The sequence below is a fragment of the Macrobrachium nipponense genome, chromosome 14 (genome assembly GCF_015104395.2).
Source record: "Macrobrachium nipponense isolate FS-2020 chromosome 14, ASM1510439v2, whole genome shotgun sequence".
Lineage (NCBI taxonomy): Eukaryota > Metazoa > Arthropoda > Malacostraca > Decapoda > Palaemonidae > Macrobrachium > Macrobrachium nipponense.
The window spans coordinates 48,353,352-48,369,919 of NC_087207.1; the positions used below are offsets into that span (position 1 = coordinate 48,353,352).

At 42.8% G+C, this 16,568-nt stretch overlaps 1 protein-coding gene across 1 annotated transcript in view; it reads left to right on the forward strand.

Moving 5' to 3' along the window:
• Positions 1 to 758: 758 nt before the first annotated feature.
• Positions 759 to 16,568, forward strand: part of LOC135226492 (peroxisomal carnitine O-octanoyltransferase-like) — a gene marked incomplete in the record, with an annotated part of 719,233 nt that continues 703,423 nt past the window's right edge. Inside the window, 1 exon segment of the mRNA XM_064266109.1 lies at positions 759 to 876.

The following is a 16,568-nucleotide window of genomic DNA, read 5'->3' on the forward strand; positions in this document are numbered from 1 at the left end:
ACTAACTTCTCCAGTGACGACAGGTGGCCGATCACGACTTGCCATTGCTGAGCTGACTGTTCCTGCCGAGACAGGAACCGGTCGGCTGCCTCCCCGAATCTGCTGATCCGCGAGTCTGCAGGGAAGACTCACCCTGCTACCGTGTCGATCAGCATACCCAGGTACTTCATCCTCTGCTTGGGTTCGAGATGATCCCCAGATTGCGGCAGAACTCGAGAAGTCGATCCCTGTCCCGTAGCACTGAATGACCAAACTAGGTCCCATTACTTGGGCTTGTCCCTAAATTTTGTAATCCATCCATCCATTCTGGGCCAGCCATAGAAGAGTTTCTTTTAACTTGCGTCTGGAAAAACTATTCTTTAAAGAATAAAAAGCTATACAATGCCAGTCTTGTGGCACTTTCATTAATGACTATCCTTCTGCACCTTTGCCAAATCTAGGTAACTGTTAGTGATGCTGAAGATAATCCTTTATGGGGTGGCTTTCTTTATAGTACGTACTAGATTTATTACTTTGTATATAGTACTACTATTCCATTCTCTGAAAAAGTTTTAAAAAAGTTTGAGTCTGTTGTAATTTATAGCAATATATCACAAGCACTTAACTTTTAAGTTTAGAGTTTTTAGATAGTATTTCACTAGTGTTATCAGTACCAGGGGTTAATGTACTGTACAGCCCCTTGCTATCATGCATGAGTGGAGTACTGTGATAACAGGTCTTCGAGATAGTAGTGATGTTGGAAGCCTGGTGCTCTTCACATTTTGGACACTCCAAATAGTACTGTTTATTCTGTGGTAAGCTTCTGGCCCATAGGTTATTACATACGTATAGATAAATAACCTTTGTGCATGTTTATAAGAGGGATCAACTTTCAAAGTGGGTATTGAAAAGCATATGTATGCAGTTATGTTACTTTGTGAAACTTACATTTTGAAGTTAACATTTTCTCTCTCTCTCTCTCTCTCTCTCTCTCTCTCTCTCTCTCTCTCTCTCTCTCTCTCTCTCTCTCTCTCTGTCTTTCAGTGATACATGCATTGCCAATTATGGTCATTTAAAATATCAAACTTTTAATTTTATATCTGCCATATTTTTTATATTTGCACCAAAGGTAGACCATCCTTGTAAAAATAACAGCTTTTGATACCAGTTGTGTTTTTTCTTTCTGTCATAAGACTTGCCCAGTAATCAACTAGTATAAGTTTGGTAAAGAGGGTCTTTGGAAACCAGGGAGATGAGGAATGGTTTTTAATATTGGTGGTGGATTAATAGAAGCAGAACTACTATATATATATATTATATATAATATACTATATATATATATATATATATTACATATATATATATAGTTATCTATATATATATATATATATATATATAGTATATATATATATATATATATATATATATATATATATATATATATATATATATATGTATGTATGTATGTATGTATGTGTATATATATATATATATATATATATATATATATATATATATATTATATATATATATATATATATATATATATATATGTAGTATATATATATATATATATATATATATATATATATATATATATATATATATATATATATATATATATAATTCTAATATAATATATATATATATATATATATATATATAATATATATATATATATATATATATATATATTATATATATATATATATACTATATATATATATATATATATATATATATATATATATAAATATCTATATCTATATATATATTTATAGATAATATATATAGATATATATATATATATATATATATATATATATATATATATATATATATATATATATATATATTCTATATATATATATAGATTATAGATATCTATATATATAGATATATATTATATATAATATATATATATATATATATATATATATATATATATTATAGATCATATTAATATATATATATATATAGATACTATATATATATATATATATATATATATATATATATATATATATATATATAATATATATATATATTATACAGGCAGTCCCCCCGGGTTACGACGGGGGCTTTCCGTTCTTGGGACGTGTCGTAAGCCGAAAAATCGTCGTAAGCCGTTGGAACGACGATTGGAAATATGTCATTAAATCAAATAATAAAAGTTATAAAAACCTTACTTGTAATCCTTTGGTTCTACACTACATGTTGTTTCCTCCTGAGTTTTATGTACAACCTGGAGTTATTTTCATAAAAGAATGCTGGTTCTTGAAGGTAAAAACTATTGTAATCCTGGTGACACTACATTCTTGAAGTTTTATGTACAACCTGGAGTGATTTTGCAAAATCTTGAGGGCTACAAGAACAGTGATTACTATTTACGTATCATATAGACTAATTAAAGTAAATGTATCTTTAAATAGGCTTATATATTAGTATCAACAAAACATTTCCTGCCATGAGTCAGAGGCCGGTTTAATGAAACGAACACTTCCCTGTCTATCTGTTCAGAAAAATAAACGTTACGTCAATCCCCGAGACCATTGTTGCCAAAGCGTCTCTCTCTCTCTCTCTGTCTCTCTCTCTCCTCTCTCTCTCTCTCCTCTCTCTCTCTCTCTCTCTCTCTCTGATCAAATTACATTGGAAACTTGACATACGATTGCCCTAATATACGAATGTTTTGAGAATATATACAGAAAATTTGCGAAAATACAAGCTTTGATATACAACGAAATATTTGAGTTACGATTTTGCGATGATGGTTAGTTGTATAGGCGACCGATAAATGGCGTTCAGTCTGTTTGTTTGTTGGTGCTGCATGTTAACACGTCGTTGTTTAGTTCGTTGTATTTGCGCCTATTTTTCGTGTTATTTTGTCTATTTTATTATTAACCATGGGTCTCAAAGCTAAAGACAAAGCAGTGATAGAAAAAACCAAAGAAAATTATTTCGATGGAAGCAAAACATGAAATTATAGCAAAGCATGAACGTGGCGTTCGTATCGTCGATTTTGATTTGGCAAACGAGTATGGTCGAAATCCTTCTACAATATCCACGATCATCAAGCAGAAGGAAGCTATAAAAACCCCCGAGACCATTGTTGCCAAAGCGTCTCTCTCTCTCTCTCTCTCTCTCTCTCTCTCTCTCTCTCTCTCTCTCTCTCTCTCTCTGATCAAATTACGTACTGGATAATGTCTCTCTTTGGATACTTCGATTTTGCCAAATATTGAGGGCTACAAGAACAGTTGATTACTATTTACGTATCATATAGACTAATTAAGTAAACGTATCTTTAATAGGCTTATATATTAGTATCAACAACAAAACATTTACTGGCATGAGTCAGAGGCCGTTTAACGAAACGAACACTTCCTGTCCTTAACTCGGACCGTCGGAAGACGCCTCTCTCTCTCTCTCTCTCTCTCTCTCTCTCTCTCTCTCTCTCTCTCTCTCTCTCCTCTCTCTGATCAAATTACTGGATAATGTCTCTCTTGGATACTTGGAATTTGCGTTGTAATCTAACCAGAAACTTCGTTTTGTTATTATTACTGGAAACAAGCAATGATTTTTTCATTATTTGTATTTGTAAACGCTTTTGGATGTTATATAAACTAGTATATTCATTCGCTCGGAAACTAGTTCCGCATATGAGGTGTCACTAAAAAAACATAGAAAAATACATAAAAAGTGTCGAAAATCATCATAATCTCAAAATTTTTGATGTAATCTAACCAGAAACTTATTTTTATTAATATACTGTGCTAAAACTATAAAGGATTTTTATCATAGTATGCGTTTTTTAAAAGCGTCTTTAACTCGGAGCGTCGGAAGACGCCTCTCTCTCTCTCTCTCTCTCTCTCTCTCTCTCTCTCTCTCTCTCTCTCTCTCTCTCTCTCTCTCTGATCAAATACTGGATAATGTCTCTCTTTGGATACTTGGAATTTGCGTTGTAATCTAACCAGAAACTTCATTTTGTTATTATTAACGGAAACAAAGCAATGATTTTTTCATTATTTGCGCTTTTTGGACTGTTATATGTAAACTAGTATGTATTCATTCGCTCGGAAACTAGTTCCGCATATGAGGCGTCACTAAAAAACATAGAAAAATACAACATAAAAAGTGTCGAAAATCATCATAATCTCAAAATTTTTGTTGTAATCTAACCAGAAATTATTTTTGTTTTTATTAATATACTGTGCTAAACTATAAAGGATTTTTATCATAGTATGCGTTTTTTAAAAGCGTCATTAACTCCGAGCGTCGGAAGCGTCAGCGTCGTAACCTCGGAAACAAGCGTCGTAACCCAGGACGGATTTTTCCATTGAATATTTAAGAAAAAGCGTCGTAACCTCGGAACGTCGTAAGCCGGAACCGTCGTAACCCGGGGACCGCCTGTCATGATATATATCTATATCTATATATATATATATATATATTTATATTATATGTTATATAATTATTATAATATATAATATATTTATATATATATATTCGAATTATAAGATCTTTATATAGCATATATAGAATATGAGGTATAATATATTATATATATATATATTATACTATCTATATAGATATATATCATATATATATAGTATTAGTTATATCTATAAGTCTATATATACTATACTCTTAATAGTATTCTATATATCTATATCTATATAATCTATATATCTAATATATCTATATCTATATTATCAATAATATATAATTATCTAGTATAGTCTATATATACTATAGCTTATATCTATATATATATATATATATTATTAGATATATATATATATATATAATATATTATACTTATATATATATATATATATTATATATATAGATACTAATAGATATAGATCTATATATAGATATCTAGATATCTATATATATATATATATATATATATAGATATAGATAGATATATATAGATATATATATATATATATATATTATATAGATATAAATATATATATATATATATATATAGATATATATATAGATATAGATATAGATATATATATATATATATATATATATATATATATATATAAATATATATATATATATATATATATATATATATATATCTATCTAATAAAAGGAGCCCATAAAAACACCAAAATATAGAGAGAAAAGTACTATATTTCAGAGACTGCTGTCTCCCTCTTCAGGTAGATGAATGAGAAAAGTTACAGAAAAGGTGGTATTTATACCAAGAGGTCCATCCATAGGCAAGCCAATTTAGGTCACCCCCACTGACAATCTTAATCTTCCTAAGCGTTGGTTGAATAAAAACCTTGTCGATCATATCTGAAATCCATGCTCCTTTTGAGATGTTCATTACTTGCCTCTCTTTTATTAAGGCCGATTCCATCATTTGACTCTTGTACCGGCAGTTGCTGCTATAAATTACACGTGACAAATTCCAGTTTATTTTATGGTTATGTTCATTTATATGGTTAAAAATAGCTGAGTTTTGTTGTCCATACCTAACTGACCGTTTGTGTTGTATTAATCTCTGGGGAAGTGATTTACCTGTAAATCCGATGTAAGATTGGTCACAGTCCTGGCATGGGATTTGGTAAACCCCAGTGTCCTTGGGAGATGTCTTTTGTTGGACGTTAATCAGGGATTTGGCTAAGGTGTTTGGGTAAGTAAATGCAAAAGGGTTAGATTTTCCGAAGGTCTGAGTCACCTTCTTAATCGTGTCCAGGTAAGGAATTTTTATTCTATGGTTGAGTGTATCTCTGGTCTTGTCTTTAGGGGGTCGGTAGAAAATTACGTATGCTTTGTGAATTGCTTTCTCAATTATATGGTCAGGATACTTTAAAGACGAAAGTTGCTTGCGAATTAGTTAAAATTCTTTTTCCAGGAAATCTGGGGAACAAATTCGTAAGGTTCTTAAAAACAGGTTGCTGGCTACACCTATCTTGATAGCAATGTCGGGATAGCTAAAGTAGTGAATGTATGAAAGTGAGAACGTTGGTTTTTCTGTATATGGTAAATTTGTATTCTGTCGTGTGTCTGATTATTAAAACATCAAGAAAAGGAATTTTGTTGTCTGTTTCCCATTCAACTTTAAATTTGATGCTGGGCACTAATGCATTTAATTTTGAGAGGAATTCATTAAAATTGCCCCACCTATTATCCCAAAATGTTAAAATATCATCCACATATCTCACCCACAGCATGTTTTTGGGTTTTATTGCATTTATTACTGTAGTTTCAAAGTATTCCATGTACAGATTGGCTAAAACAGGACTTAAAGGACTACCCATACTACACCCGAATTTTTGCTTGTAGAATGATTCCCCGAATGAAAATACGTTATTAGATGCACATAATTCAACTAACTTTATTATTTTGTCAAGCGCCAATGGGAAATGATCTGAATAGGGGGATAATTTTTCCCTTAAAAACTGAAGAACGTCCTGTACTGGTACTTTTGTGAATGGGGAGTCTACGTCAAGGCTTAAAAGTTTTATGTTGTGAAGTATGTGTGCTTCTCTGAATTTGTGACAAAAATCTTCCGAATGTTTAATGTGACTGGGAGATAAAGTGCCTAAAAAAGGGGAAAGGAGGCCAGCTAACCATTTAGAAATTTTGCAATTGAAAGCTCCGGCACATGAAACGATGGGTCTGAATAGAAGATTGTCTCTGTGAGTTTTGGGAAGGCCATAAAAGTAGGGTAATTTAGGATTAATTACTTTAAATTTCTCTAATAGTTCAATACTCTTTTTGTCTTGGCCAATTAATCTTACTTTCCGAAAAAATTCAGTGGGAAAGTTTTGGAGGGGATTTTTCGTCAGTTTGTCGCAAGTGTTTGTGTCGCTAAGGAGCTGGTTGATTTTGTCAAGGTAGAAGTCTTTGTCCATTATTACGATTTTGCCGTCTTTGTCGGATATACTTATTATAACATCTAACTTTTTTAGCGAGTGGATGGCTATCATGAATCTACGGGGAACAGGATATTTCTTATTTAGGTCAGTTAAAGCATTTAGTAACACTCCTTTTAAACATATCTCTTCACGGCTGTAGTTTTTGTCAGATATGAATTTATCAAAAGCCACTATGAAGTCTAGGTTGTTTTTGCAGTCTGGCATAAGGGCAAAGGATAAGCCTAGATTTAAAACTAAATGTTGATTTACAGTAAGGGGGGGTGTTGGATAAGTTTAAAACTTTGTCTTGTTGCTCAAGATTATTCCATGCGCTATTGTCTATTAAGCTATTTAACTTGCGTAAAAGTCTGTTGGGAATGAGTCATGCTATTATAGGCAGCAATGATAAACATTCCACATGAAATGACAGTGAAAAGTTTAGAATTTAGATCGAACAACTCTCTCTCTCTCTCTCTCTCTCTCTCTCTCTCTCTCTCTCTCTCTCTCTCTCTCTCTCTCTCTCTCTCTCTCTCTCTCTCTCTCTCTCTCTCTCTCTCTCTCTCTGTTAATCACTTTTACTAATCATTTTCATCAAAATCTATTTCAACAATAGAAGAAAATAAATGATCAAATGCCAAAAGTTAGTCAAAACAGGTTAGCCTAGGAAAAATACTTCTTACTTCATGTTCAGCAAGTTATCGACTATTGCCAAAATGGTGGTTGCTCTTTCCTTCGTCTTTGACTTAAGGACAAGCTTTTTAGTTTCGATAAGATAGGTCTTCCTCTTCGACTTCTAGGCAGATGCATACGTGATGCAGATGATCAGAATACACTTCGCAGATCTAAATAATACGTAAGGCAATTGTAATGATACTGATTATTCATACACTGTGCTATGACTTCACAAATGCATGAGGCAAAGCTTTCCATCTTACCTAATGACTGAGCAGAAGCCTTCAGAATACACTTTGTAGATCTGAATAACACCTATGGTGATGATGATAATAGCGGTCATTCAGAATGCACTTTGCAGATCTGAATAATACGTATGGCGATGATGATGATACCGATCATTCATACAAACTGCACTATAATGTCTCAAATGTGTGAGGCGGAGCCTTCTGTCTTAGCTAATGGCTAAGCAGGAAATCTTTCTCTCACATTGACCCCACCCCTTCTCTCAGATCAGTGAACCCCCTCCCCCCAACCTAAAATACTTGAAAAGATAATAGATTTGATTCGTTTTGCGAATCATGACTCGCAGACTTTGAACGGCTTCGCAGATACAGAAAATCTATTTGTTCCAACACGTAATACAAACCATCAGTCCTTTACATATGGAATATACTTACAGTGGCAGCTGGACCGGTCATAAGCTTTTGAACAAGGTGGTTCGGTAGTAACTGCTTGTCCGATGGTCAGGAGTCCCGCCCGACTGGAGGTAAATATTCCACTTTGCTTTCGGCTGCCGACGGAGACAGACGTGTTGTTCGCTGCTCTGCCCGCCATTGTCGTTTGCTTTTATCTTCGATTACAAAGTTTTTGTGTGTATGGTATCTTTTCTGTAGTACTTGGAGTGTGACTGTAAGTACTATTTATTACTTTTTCCATTATTTTTTGTATCTTGTGGGGACATGGATAGCCACGAGACGGAGAGAGACCCCCCCCAGCCAGCCGGAGACTATGCCCTGGTGTGGAGGGCCGTAAGTGTGGGGCCTTCAGGTCCTTGGAGTATGTGGACCCTCATGATTTGTGTACTCGGTGCCGAGGGCGAGAATGCTCTCGGTCTGACACGTGTAATGTGTGTGTGTTGTGGTCGGAGGAGCAGTGGGGGGTGCTACAAGGGGAGGAAGAAGGTGCGTAAACCGGCCAAGGTGTCGTCAGAAAGCTCTCCAGCGACACCTCCGGTTACGGACATGTCTTCTTCTTTCCTCCCTCCTAGCCAGCTCCCTCGTATGGCTCTTTCCCCTTCGGGGGACGTGTCACATTCTGCCTCTTCACTTCAGTTGTATTCAGGGTCTTCCATCTGCTCGGTGTGGGAACTTCCCCCCCCCCCCCCCCCCCCCCCCCCCCCCCCCCCCCACACACACACACACACACACACACACACACACACACACACACACACACACACACACACACACTAACCTGACCTTTGCCTCCTCAGGTGTGACTGCCGCCACGGGTGGAGACCTTCAGCAGGTCTGGCACTCTCTGGGCCTTTCAGGCACTCCCAGCATTCACGGGCTGCTGTACCGCCTGGCTGCTCCAGTGACGCATGGCCCTATGACGTCCGCGACAACGACAGTGTCAACACCTGGGTATGCTGCTCCTCCTCACTTGGTTTACACGCAGCACGTAACGAGAGTGACCCCATCAGCCGCTGTACAGGCCCCGCTGTCGTTTGTGCCACGAGAGGAGCCAACCCCATCGCCTGGCTTTGCAGTCCTCGCCCCAGCCCCTGACTTCCAGTGCCTGAAGAGCTCACCGCTCGACCGGCCACCAGTACCAGTTCCTGTCGTCGCCACTCCTGTTCCAGATCCTGCCGTCTCCGTTGCTCCCTGTGGTGTTGCTGCTTCCACCACAGGTCCCTCTGGACAGGTGCAATTGGACCGTGTTGCTTCGGCAACTGCCCCAGTTCCATCCTGGATGGAGGACCTGACGGTGGTCCTGAGGAAGCTGACGAAGAAGTCCAGGAAGAAAAGGAAGGTGTCATCTTCTTTGTTGTCGTCGTTGTCTACTGCCACCTCTTCCCCTTCGACTTCCAAGGCCCCACAGCCGAGGAAGAAGAAGATGGCCTCCTCCTCCCCCTAAGAAGTCTCACTCAGAGATTTCTAAGGGTCTGCCCCACTCCAGTCGTGAGGAGGGTGCAAGCTTCCATCGTACCAGTGGACTCTACCGGTCTCCCGACCGTCGCTCCCACCAGGACCAGACAGATCGCTTGACCGGTAGCAGCTCTCCTGACGCTTGGGACCGTCACTACCTTCCTCGGTCCAGCGGTTCTCCCCAGGGAGACCGGAGGACTAGACCTGCAGTGGTGGCGATCGCCTGCAGTCCTCCCAGCCCACCAGCTCTACTGGTAGGCAGGGGGGAAGCGTCAGGTCTTCCTCTCCTATCCCTTCAACCTCCTCGGGCTACACCGGGAGGAGCGAGGCGATTAGGAGTGACCGCGAGGAGCACGCTTCTCACGGTCCCGTCAAGAGGGCCTACGAGCCTGGCACGGTCTTGGGACCGAGCAGATCGTACACCCAAGTCCCAAGTGGTTGGAGGAGACCCCGAGGGGTCTGTCGTGGTTCCTCCTGCGGAAGGAGGAGGATCTCGGGAGGTGTTCTCCCCAGATGGATTTGACGGTCCATCTCCTCAGAATGCTATCATCCCCGAGATCCAGAGGTCGTTTGCGGAGGTCATTGTGCTGATTCGTCAGTACAACGACCTCGGGGAAGGATCGGTGCTCCCTCCCTCCGAGCCTCCATCGAGGCTGGAGTCGTTCTGGGGGCCTAAGAAGGAACCCAGGACGACGGTGGGTTTGCCCTGGTCCTCCTTGGCGGATGGTGTGCTTGGCCAGGTGAACTCTCTCGTCTCCAGACAGGAGGGATCGCTTAGGTCCGGCAGGTCGACCAAGCTGATCCCCCCTCCACCACGACAGTGGAGTTTCTACGTGCCATCGGAAGACCCGCTGCCGCCCAAGCAGGTTAACTTGGAGATAGCCAGGCTAACTCAGGGGGTGCCTCTCCATCACCTGCTGTCCGAGAATCTCTGGTTCTCGCAGCAAGAGGCACTGGCCTTGGAAGCGACTGCCATGGCAGCATTCCAAGCAGTCTCCTGGCTGGATCTGTGGTCCCTCACAGTGTCCAGAGTCGTGGCCTCCTCGGGACACATCACTCCCGAAGGGGACCCGGCGTTTGGGAGACTGTGTCAGTCTGGAGGTAGGGCCATTTCCTACCTCGCCCACTAGATGGCCAACCTGTGGGCCAACCTGGTCCTGAGACGTCAGGACACAGTCCTTGCTTGAGTGACCAGGGTGGCAGGGCGTGAGGCAGCGCTGGGTCTTAGGAACGGACTGTTGCTGGGTTCCTCCTCTCTCTTCCCTAGAGAGATGGTGGACACTGTGGTGGAACAGTGGCACACTGAAGACAGTGACCACCTAGTACACCAGGCAGTCTCAAGGCTTCTGGGCAGCCTCAAGTCACTGTGGCCAAGCCTCAGAGCTTGGCTAGCTCTTTCTCTGCGGCGGCCAAGACGTCTTCCTCGTCGAAGCCGAGAGGAAAGACCCAGCCTTCGACTTCTTCGGTAAGGAATGATCATCAGCCCTCCTCCCAGACCCCTTTTTCCCAAGGAGGATCCGGGAAGAAGTCGAAGAAGGGGAAACGCTAGGGACGGTGTTCCCCCCACCTGCTGTCGGGGGGGGGGTTGCCTGGCGAGCCATTGGGCAACTTGGCAGTACTACTACGGAGCCGAGACCTGGATAGTGGATGTCCTTCGGGAGGGATATCTACTACCCTTTGAATCACGGCCACCCTTCACTTTACGCCCGGTTCATCTACAGACGTATGTTCCCGGTTCTGCCAGGGACGTAGCGCTTCAGCAAGAAGTGGAAGCCATACAGAGCAAGCGAGCTGTGGAGGTCGTACGAGATCAGTCGCCGGGCTTCTACAGCCGACTTTTCCTGGTGGAGAAGTCATTGGGGGGCTAGACCTCACTCCCTTGAACCGATTCGTTCGTCAGACTCGGTTCACGATGGAATCAGCACGATCCGTGCTCGATTCCATCAGGGAGAACGACTTCATGCTTTCGGTGGACCTGAAGGATGCGTATTTCCAAATACCCATCCACCAGTCCTCCAGAAAGTACCTACGCTTCATCCTTGACGGGACGGTGTACCAATTCAGGGCACTTTGCTTCAGTCTCTCAACCGCCCCACAGGTGTTCACGCGAGTGTTCACGCTGGTATCAGCTTTTGCCCATTCAGTCGGGATACGTCTATTGAGGTATCTCGACGATTGGCTGGTCCTGGTAAGCTCCCGCTCCCAGTTGCTGCAGGACAGGGATGGACTCCTCGAATTTTGGCGCCATCTGGGGATCGTGGTGATCTTTGAGAAGTCAGATCTCAAGCCCAAGCAGAGGATGAAGTACCTGGTCATGCTGATCAACTCTGTAGCAGGGCGAGTCTTCCCCGCAGACTCATGGATCAGCAGGTTCAGGGAGGCAGCTGGACGGTTCCTGTTTGACAGGAGCAGTCAGCTCAGCAGTGGCAGGTCGTGATCGGTCACCTTTCATCTCTCGAGAAGTTAGTCCCTCATGGAGATCTTCACCTGCAGTCTCTTCAGTGGAGGCTAAAGGAGTGTTGGTCACAGGCAAGAGACCCACCATACCTCCCCGTCCCTCTCACGGAGGAGGTGAGGCAGGACCTAGCCTGGTGGCTAGACAACAGGAACCTCGTAATAGGAGTGCCTCTCTGCACTCCCCCTCCAGAGATGCTGCTGTTCTCAGACGCATCGACCAAGGGTTGGGGCGCACACCTGGAGGAGTTGCTGGTTGCAGGTGTGTGGGACCATCATGACAAGCACCTTCACATCAATGTCATGGAGCTCAAGGCGCTGTTCCTCGCACTCCAAGAGTTCCGGGAACGTGTGATGGGACACTCAGTGGTGTTGATGAGCAACAACTCCATGGTAGTGGCATACGTCAACAAACAGGGGGGCCTAGTGTCCCTTGCGTTGCACTAGTTGATGATGCAGGTGCATGAGTGGGCCGTAGCCCACTTGGTAGAGCTGTCAGCCAGATACATTCCAGGCAAGAGGAATATAGTGGCAGACAAGCTTTAGCCGTCGGAATCAGGTGATCGGGACCGAATGGTCTCTCCACCCAGACGTGGCAGAAAGGCTGTTCGACCTATGGGGGCGTCCAGTCGTGGATCTGTTCGCCACCCGGCACAACAGAAAACTTGAGGTTTTCTTCTCAGTTGTGCCGGACCCATGGGCAGCTGCAGAGGATGTATTTCAACACCCGTGGGACAACCTCCTCGTCTACGCCTTTCCCTCATTCTGCCTGATTCGCAAGGTGATCAGAAGGGTGCTGGTCACCACGAATCTTTGGATGATTCTGGTGGCAACCAAATGGCCTCAGGACATTTGGTATCCAAACCTGCTGGCTCTTCTCACCGAGGCACCGCGAGAGATCCCCCTGGCACAACCTCCTGTTCCAACCACACGTGGAATGGTACCACCGAGCGGTTTGGTCCCTGTGTCTTCACAGCTGGCGGTTATCCACCATCTCTTGCGAGCATGAGGCTTTTCTCGTCGAGCAGCAACAGAGACGGCAGGGTACCTCAGACAGTCCTCTGCAGCAGTGTACCAGGGGAAGTGGTCCGTCTTCTGTGGTTGGTGTCATGGACAGGGTCTCTCTCAACTCGAGCCACTCTTCAGCAAGTAGCAGATTTCCTCGTCTTTGCCGCTCTGGCCCCAGTCCTTAAACTGCGAGGTGTGGACATTTCCACCTCTCGTACTTTGGAGCTTGATTCGCAGACCCTTCGAGCCGCTCCGGGAGTTGTCAGATAGGGATCTGACCCTCAAGACCGGGATACCAAGAAAGGGGATACCAAGAAAGAAGTCTCCAAGAACACCATTTCTTTCTGGCTTCGTGAGGTAATCCGGAAGGCGTACTCTTCAGACAGGAGTGATGGCACCAGTACCCTTCGACCGAGAGCCCACGAAGTCAGAGGTATTTGTCCAACCCTTGCATTCCACAAGAACTTGTCCGTGGCACAGGTGCTGAAGGCAGGGGTTTGGGCCAACCAGACCGCCTATACCTCCTTCTACCTTCGGGATATCGCCCACAGGTCCTTGGACACCTTTTCCTTGGGACCCGTGGTGGCAGCTGAACAAGTTGTGTAGCTTACCCAGCTCCCTTGCTGGACAAGATAGCATCTCATCCTTGTGAGGCTGCATGAATGGAAGAGTGAATGAGAGTGTGACTGGCTTCTCTTCCTCCTCTTTTCTTCCCTCTCCCTGCGGGCAGAGGGTGGCGTTCGTCACCACGCTGGACAGGATGCTGATGCAGGTAAGCTACGTGACTGAGCCCCATTCTATCCCTTTCATTAGGGATAGAAGCGTTTATCCGCCACTCCCCTAACAAGGGGGGGAGTGGACGCCAACAAGAGAAAAACCCAAGTTTTTATATTGGCTCTTGCGTAGGAACTAGTTCTTGCTTGCTATTCATAAGAGGCACCCTTGCCTCCCTTTTATGAATTTGGTACAGAGGTCTGACCACTGATCCTGCAGTGCACACTCCGATCAGTTGGACAGAGGCTAGGATCCCTCCCTGTGCTCTTACGACCAGGGAGGGAACCAAGGTTGGACGAACACCAGTCTGTTCATAAGACTTAGATTCCATCCATATGTAAAGGACCGAGGGTTTGTATTACGTTTCGGAACAAATCACAATTGAAGTAAATTGTATTTTTCCTAACTATACAAACCTGAGGTCCTTTACACATAGTCCACCTCATGCCACCCCTCACTCCTGTTCCTGGGCCTAAAGCAAAGTGGAATGTTTACCTCCAGTCGGGCGGGACTCCCGACCATCGGACAAGCAGTTACTACCGAACCGCCTTGTTCGAAAGCTTACGACCGGTCCAGCTGCCGCTGTAAGTATATTCCATATGTAAAGGACCTCAGGTTTGTATAGTTAGGAAAAATACAATTTACTTCAAATTGTGATTTTTGAGAACTAACAACTGCATAAAAGAGGAATTAATTACACAATCCGATCGTGCATATTTCATGACTGTACTGTATGTGTGTGTGTGTGTGTGTGTGTGTGTGTGTATATATATATATATATATATATATATATATATATATATATATATATATATATATATATATATATATATATATATATATATATATATATATATATGATATATATATATATATATAGTATACACAGTGGTACCTCGAGATACGAAATTAATCCGTTCCGAGGTCGGCCTTCGATTATGAGTTTTCATATCTTGGAACACATTTACATGTAAAATGGCCAATCCGTTCCAAGCCCTCCAAAAACACCCCAGTAAATTATATTTCCAGGCCTAAAACACATGTTCTAGGGTTACAACGCCGATCCGACGGAAGAAATTGACTCCAAAAAGGCAAAATACTGTACATAGAGTAATTTTGTTCATGAGACTTACTTGGCAGATATATATATAGCTGTATTCTCCGAAGTCCGACAGAATTTCAAAACTCACGGCACACGCAGTGGGCGGCCAGGTGGTAGTACCCATTCCCGCCGCTGGGAGGCGGATATCAGGAACCATTCCCATTTTCTATTCATATTTTTTCTGTCGCCGGTCGGTAAACACCTGTTTACAGACCTCCGCCTCCCAGGATTTTTGGATTTGACTCGTTATAAGTATCTGGATTGACTTTGGTTTGACTCTGGATGTTGGATTGGCATACGCGATAGTGGACTGTTTTTGGATTTTGGATTGGCTTTTCTATGAACGTGATGTCGGGATCAAGTTCAGTGAGCTTCAGAGTGTGAGTGGAGGAGTGATTGCAAGGTGAGGCTACGAAAGCATCGGTATGACCCCCACACAGTATGTATGGGGTGGGGTGTAGGGGGGCATGTTTGTTTGCTAGTTGATCGTTGCATTGAATGCAAAAGTTTGACTGAGGATGAATGGAAGGTGTATGAATCCTATCGGCGTAAGTTAGAACGCGATAGGATCAGGAGGTCTTCCTCTAAGAGCAGTTCTACGAAAGGTAAGGGAAGTAACATTTCGCCTATATTAACACCAGTAGAATTTGCTTCACCTAATCCTGTGTGTTTGCCTGAGGGCCCTAGTTTCTGTGTCTGGAGAAGGTAATGCCCTTTCTCTGATTCTAGAGTCATTGCGTAGTCGACCTCTTTGCGACGTCGAGAACAAAGAGGTTGCCTCTTTATTGCTCTCCTGTGCTGGATCCGGGAGCAGTCGCGATAGACGCACTGCTCTGGGACTGGACGAAACCTGGACTTATATGCCTTCCCGCCATTCAAGATCATGGGGGAAGTAGTAAGGAAGTTCGCGGCATCGGAGGGGACGAGGTTGACCCTGATCGCCCCGATGTGGCCCCGCGAAAGAATGGTTCACAGAGGTAATGTCATTCATCCATAGACTTTCGAGGACATTGCCCTGGAGGAAAGATCTCCTCAGACAGCCCCACTTCGCAAGATATCACCGAACCTCTCCGCTCTGGGTCTGACTGCGTTCAGACTATCGAAAAACTGGCCAGAGCGAGAGGTTTTCTAAAGCAGCTGCAAAGGCGATCGCCAATGCTAGGAAGAACGTCCTCGAGAGCTGTTTACCAGTCGAAGTGGGCTTCCTTCAGGGCATGGTGTAGAAAGGAGGGAATTTCCTCTTCCTCTACCTCTGTGAGCCAGATAGCCGATTTCCTGCTATTTTTAAGAAATGTGCAGAAGCTGGCGGTCCCGACCATCAAGGGATATAAGAGCATGCTGTCGGCAGTCTTCCGACACAGGTTACTAGACCTGTCTGATAACAGGGATCTTCACGATCTCCTGAGATCATTTGAGACATCCAGATACCATCAGGCGAGGCCTCCTTCTTGAACCTGGATTTAGTCCTTAGACTGTTAATGTCGAGTCCTTTCGAACCTCTACATGAAGCGGTCTCTTAGGAACTGACTAAGAAGGCTCTTT